This window comes from Lycium barbarum, chromosome 4 (assembly GCF_019175385.1).
Source record: "Lycium barbarum isolate Lr01 chromosome 4, ASM1917538v2, whole genome shotgun sequence".
NCBI classification, from domain to species: domain Eukaryota; kingdom Viridiplantae; phylum Streptophyta; class Magnoliopsida; order Solanales; family Solanaceae; genus Lycium; species Lycium barbarum.
The window spans coordinates 27,084,530-27,091,361 of NC_083340.1; positions in this window are offsets into that span (position 1 = coordinate 27,084,530).

The window sequence follows — 6,832 nt, forward strand, 5'->3', positions numbered from 1 at the left end:
CTTTTACTGTTATTATTCATGGAGTATCACATGGTCACATTTTATGCAGGCACTATTCCTGCTAAACTTCTGTCGCACCTATCAATGGCCTTTGAAAATGGTGGACTAAGCAATAGAAGTGGGACTTTCTTTTACAAGGACCATCTTCACTATATTAATGTACCTGTCTTAGCCCAGTGCTAATTTATTACTGCTAATGTCAATGCACAAGCACTTCATTCAGGTATTGGAAACAAATGACCGGTTGAAATGTGGAGAGATTAATTTGACGCAATTAGTGTAGAGAGAGAGAGAGAGAGAGAAAATGTAGGGTTGAAATGTACTATTGGGGTTTGAATTAAGCAAAATTGGGTTGGGTGAATTAATTTAACGGGTATGATCGGATAATAATTTGATCCCAATGAAATTATAAGGGGAAATGGGTTGGGCGTCTAGGATTAGGACACGTGGCCGTCCGTTTAGATTAGGGATAAATTTGGACCATCGTATAACTGTTAGGGCATAATTGGCCCAATAGTATCACGAAGGGTATGTATAAACTATTTCTCAAAGTTCTGGGGTAATTTTGGCCCTTTTTTGATTCGAAAATGATTTCATCACGGACGTACTGCCCAAATGACCCCAGGTATGAACCCTTAATCTACACCCTCCTTATTTCTTTTCCTTTTAATCTTATTTTTACAGGACTGGGACTGATCTAAATAGAGATCGACCCCGGTCAAAATACATAGGAATCAGAAAATACGTGTTGCACTATTTTCCTTGATCGAGTTTTTCCCAGTAGGGTTTTTTACCGACAAGGTTTTTAATGAGACAACAACCGAAAGCGTATTACTCTTGAAGACATGGACGAGCTTCAGAGATCACAACCCAGAAGCTCCTTCCACCTTAGTCGAAGTCGTGGACTATGGTCAGCGATAGAACGCCCTGGCCCCTAACACAATTGAGATTTTCCTTTTGTCATGACAAGAGTTTGGTCCGTATGGCGTGAAGCCTTTAACTCTTTCCTTTGATCAACAATGTAAATGCAAACTGGCCACGCACCTCATTTTTATGAATGAAAGAAATTTAAACCAATGCGGTCACGCTTTGAATTTGTTAGTACAAACGAATCTCCCTGGATTCAAATACATTCCCCACGAACACACGACACGGCCTGCGGTCTCCGAGTGTGAAGGAATCATAAACCTTGTGCCAAAAAGATGAGGTCGAGGCATTTGCCTCATCGGTGTCAAAAATAATAGAGGCCCTTCCTTTTATTATGAATCAGACGAATAACACCCAATCATAACACCCGGAGGTAGCATTCCCGGATTAGGAAAAGAAATTGCACGCAAATACCAACCCATAAAATAAAGCAATTAAAACTCCTAAACACATGCGTTCGAAATAACAATAGATCATGTTTCCAATAGAAGGATCTCATGACGGATGGATCCTTACAATGGAGATGCTCCCCTTCAAAGGGATGGATAAACGTGACATCCGGACCACAATTAATACCAATAAAAATGAATTCAAGCAAATTTAAATGCAACAATGCCCGATCCGACAGAGATAATTTAAAGATTGGAACACAAGCAAGGATAGATGACATAAGGCAAAAAAGGAATGGAATAAATACGTTCATCATCCAAACATCGGTAAGTATTTACAAAGAAAATTCAAAAGAAAACATAACAAACATGGCCTAGCAGGGGGGAAGCAACCGGATTAGAGCTTATTGGCGTCAGACTAAGGGCCTGCCTTGACAGAATCCTTGGGAGCAGAGGGTGCGGGATCGGAAGAAGTACTATTAGGAGTAGAAGGGCCTTCAACTATAGGAACATCCTTGGGTCCCTTCGGGCTAGCTTATGCAAGATCTCCTGGGGTCTGCTCTCCAGCTTCTTCTGGTGCCTCTTCCTTATCCCAATCATTTGAAGACCACCCCTCACCACCAGATGCTTGATCTGCATTATCGGCTGCAGGTTGAGCAGGCAATGCACCGACTGCAATCTCTTCGACAGACAAGGCAGCAACAATTTTAGTCATAATGTCATCGACCCGTCCCAAACCTCTTCAAGTGTAAGCCTGTGAGCGCGGACCGCTGTCCTCAGATCCTGCGTCTGGGCATCTTTCTTAGTAAGGCTTGAAGTGGCGTGATTTTACGCCACAATTGATGCTTTTTAACTCTAAGTTTTACTTGTTTTTAAGCAAGCCTATGTGATTTTACGTGGTTTTTAGTGTTTTCAGGAAAAGGAACAGATTTGGCAAGATCACAGTTGAAGTGCAGATCATGGTCGTAAATTGAAGTTTACGGACCGTATTCCACAATACGGGCCGTATTCCATGGCCGTGTTTAAGGATAACAGAACCAGAAAGTCAAACTGAGAAGATGGTGGTTTACGAGCTAGGTTTACGGACCGTATTTCAGTTTACGGTCCGTATTCCATCACGTATTTAACCAGCTGAGCATCTGGCAGAAAGTGGAAGCAGAGGATGTTGAAATACGACCATGCAGTTTACGGACCGTAAACCAGTTTACGGTCCGTATTTAAAAAGGGGAAGTTGCACAGCTGAGCAGCCAACTTGGGCGTAAACCATTTTTTACGGTCCGTAAAGTGATTTACGGACCGTATTTTATCATGATGGGACTAAAGTGTAAAATCTGTAACTTGTGTATTTCCCAAACCTTATAAATAGTCTTTTTAGGGTTTCTAACTAGGATTGAGTATTTTTATGTTTCTTGAGATAGAACATTACATACTCTCTAGCTTGTGAAGATTAAAACATCAATTCAAGTATTCTCAATCCTTTTTCATTTCAAAGTAAGCTATTATGAATTCTCCAATTTCGTATTTCTTGCTCTTTGTTATGAGTAGCTAAATTCCCTTACTAGGGTTGTGAACCTAATGATGGGTGTTTTGTAAATTGGGTATTGTGAATGATATACACATAATGGATTTTTAGGGTTTAGTTATTCTTCATTCTTCATTCATAATTAATGGTTGCAAACATTAGTTAAAGCCATAAACCCTAAATTTATTTGGAAAAATAATTAGGGTTGGTAAGAATAATTAACAAGAACTCAAAGCTTTAACCTTTGTTTAATAAATTCACTCAGGAATAAGATGAATTTACTTGGCATGATTAATCGTTCTTCATAGTTACTTTCTTATATTTGGAAAAATCATAGAAAGACATAATCTTTATTTATTGGGAAATAGTAGAGATTCACATAGTGATTAAGTGCATTCATAGAATGATCCATTAGAAGTATATCAAGATCAATACCCATGAGCATACACCCTATCTAACGGGGACACAACCTTAGTTTCTTTTACCATAAATTTCCACCAAAGAAATAGTTAGAAATTAGTTATAGAAAAGATCAACTTTTACCAACATTATCGGATTAAGACATTAGACCCAGAACTTAGCATCTACGACTTTAGTAATCTTTTCACACCATATTCCCTGTGGGATTCGACCCCAACCTTGTTGGGTTACTATATTTGACAACGTCCGCATTACACCATTAAGAGGTGTAATTTGAGCGTATCAAGGCTCAACCGCTGTCTTTCAATGGTTCCAAGTAAATTGGCATTGGACAGAGAAAGGCCTCTGTAGCCTCCAACTCCCTTCCAGATAGGCTATGGTCCTTTCAGCCTTGACCTTCTCTTAGGCCCTCCTCTTTAACTCAGCTTTCAGGTTCCAAACTTTCTCCGTCAGCCTGGATTCCCTATGAACAAGGCTCGTGAAGTGATCCTGGTGGTCAACCCATTTCTTCTTCAGGTTATTAGGGTGAAACTTAGCGGCGTCCTCACTATGAATTTTTATCTCCTGCTCCAACCGAGCCATCCTTGTCTCTAACTCCTTGATCGATACTAACTTGACCTCTAAATTGGGAATACACTCATGCAGCCTCTGGATCTTCCCAACCTTCCTTTCTCCTCGATCAGTTTTTGCTAAAGGCTTTCTATCATCAAAAGGCTAGCCTAAAAATAAAAATGGCACACTTAAAGTCATGAGGTGGAGTTAAAAGCTGAATAAAGTTTTAAAGAAGGAAATAGAGAAGTCACTACATGCCTAGGCGGCCGCATGGGCACCAGTGTTCAGAAGGCAGTCAGCTGACATGCCGTCCATCTTCCTCTTGTCCTTCTGCGTGGCAAAAGGCCTCATATAGCTTACAACTCCCACTGGTAGGGAAAGCAAGTCGCACTCTTGGGGAACAGACACAGTGACTTGGCGAAAGACTGAAGGGTTGCATACCAGGGTCAGAAAGGTATTCCCCAAACCTCCTTCTGAGGCTCTTCGAGTATCGTCGGAGCTCCTCTTACGGGTTGAGCCTTGGGGTCGAAGATTCGACCTACTGGGGACTGACAGGGGAGGCCCTTAGGAAGATGAAGGAAAAGAAGAGGCAGGGGTTGAGCCCAAGGCTCCACTTCTGGCATTCAAGGGAACAAAGGGGGACGACAGACAGAGCCTACCATCAGAGCTAATTCCATCTCCTCGAAAAGAGCCTCAGTGGTGACTTCTTGAGAGGCATTTCTTCTATGGATGAGTTTCGCAGTCGGGTCCTCCTTCTTTTTGCTGGCATTAGCTTCCAAGTCTATTGCCACTTAGAGGGTCGCAGGGGTCCCCAAAGTTGAACTCAGGCCGTCCTGGCTGTCATCAAGTTGCTTACTTCTCTTTGAGAAAAACGTGGAAACCAAATATGCCATCTTCACTTGGGTCACGAGGTCATTCCTTCGCCCTTGGAAAGATGCAGAAGCAACTTGTAGCATTTGTTGGACGACTACGGCTGGGTCCTCAGACACGTCGGCCAAAAGATGTACGACAGACCCCTTGAGCAGCCCATGGTTCTTCCCCCTCCAGTTATTCTTGTTTGAAATTTCTTTCCATACCCTAATATTAGGAAAGGAGAAGCCTCGGTAGATTCGATATCAGACTTGGCGTCAACTTGGCGGTTGCAAGAATTCAGAAGCATAAAATCAATAATCGAACATGAAGATGTAGATTGGAGAGGATAAAGGGGGTTAAAAAGCACTTAAATTTATGGTTCCATTATTCAGCTATGGGAGCCTCCGGGGGTTTGACTAAATTCGCGGTAACAATGATGCCATATCTCTCTATCCATCCCCGATCAAAATCATCTTCAATGCTCATAATTGTCGCATTCTGACCATACCGAGCTAGTAGGAGAACCCCAGCCCTGAAGATCTTCAAAAATTAAAAATAGATCAGGTGAGAGAGAGTAAAATCCTCCTGAACTTGCATAGAAAGGTACTTGAGGCATGCCACTGTCTTCCAGATCACCGACCGACCTGAGCCAAACACACTTGGTATTTTTGGTAAAACTCAAAAATCACGGGATCAATGTGGTCTCTGATCCTTAAGGAGAAATGTTAAGTATAAACGAAATAATGGACGAGTCGATGGGAAGTAATGTTCTCCTCTTTGGTCGGGAGGAGCACCTCGATATCTTTCCAGTCGCAGTCCCTCTTGACCTGACTGAGGCTATTACTGCTAACGGAGGTGCGATATACATACATCGTTTAGTCTTTTTCATGATGCGGGGCAGTAGAAGTACCGCGCACAAATTGATCTTTATCGATCGACCATTTTTCGGGAATAAACTTTTTTCCTTGTTGGGGGGCTGTGCTCGAGGCCAAGGCCTTTCTCTTTGGTGCCTTATGTGCTGGAGGACTGTCAATTGGAACTTGTTGAATGGAGACCTCAGAATCGTTGTTTTTGGCCACTCGAGATCGGGTGGTGGTGCCACCAACAATAGATGAATTGGAAAACATGGTAAAGAAGGGCAAAAAGATGATTAAGGTTTACTGATGATAGCCTAGAAGAAAGATTGCAAGAGGTTTCTCTGAAAAAACATAAGTTCGAGAGAAAATGATTCTTTGGGGTACAGTTGCAGGTATTTATAAAGTTAAAAGAGTAAGTGGTGCGACCCGCAGTAGGGGATGCTTTTTAGGGCTTGTTAAGTCATATCTCTAAGGAAGGGTTCTGTCATCATTGTGAATGCGTGATCTCCCATGAATAGGCTCGTCTGAGAATGGAACATGTGGCCAATAGCATCTGATAGGAAAAGAACATGTGCAAGGGGAAATGACGCCACTGAATGGGAGAAGAGGCATATTAAATTCAAAATCCTGACAAGATAAGCCGCAACGATTTGAGGATTTCCCTACATGAAGGTTAGAAGCAATGGGCTCTTCTACTTTCTGGGTTCACAATTAGGGTAACCCCCAGAAAGTGGGGGACTATCTATATTGGGTAAAATACGTGTCCAGGCCAGTTTCTACAATCGACAGCTCGAAGAGGCCAAAAAGGCCTCCACAACTGGCACCCACTTCCACCTACTTGAGTCGTATCAGTGAATCTCGATCAGTGTGCTATGGCAGAGGAGCACGTGGGGGTACCGTCGGGGTACATCAGTCGTCTGTTGGGGTTTAAAAGTCTTATTTTGGTTTCTATATAGATATCTTTTCATGTAAGCTAAGACACCTTCATCTCATCTCTTGTAAGCTATCCCTTATTTTTTTCTCTCAAGAAATATACATTCGGGCACACTGATTATCTTGGAACACATATTTATCTCGCTTGATTTTATCATTTATTAAGCTCGACTCTTTCAATCTGACTCTTGTAATCACAACATTAACCCCAAAAGAAGAGTTTCTGGGATTGGATATGACCCACTTATCTTTTAACCTTTGAAAACAAATCTCTAACTGATTATCCGTTTTCATCGAAAAACAAATGTAGGTTCCGTGAAGAGAATGTCAGTACACTGATAATGGTACTCAATGAGTCTCAAAGATTCCCTCACTATAAC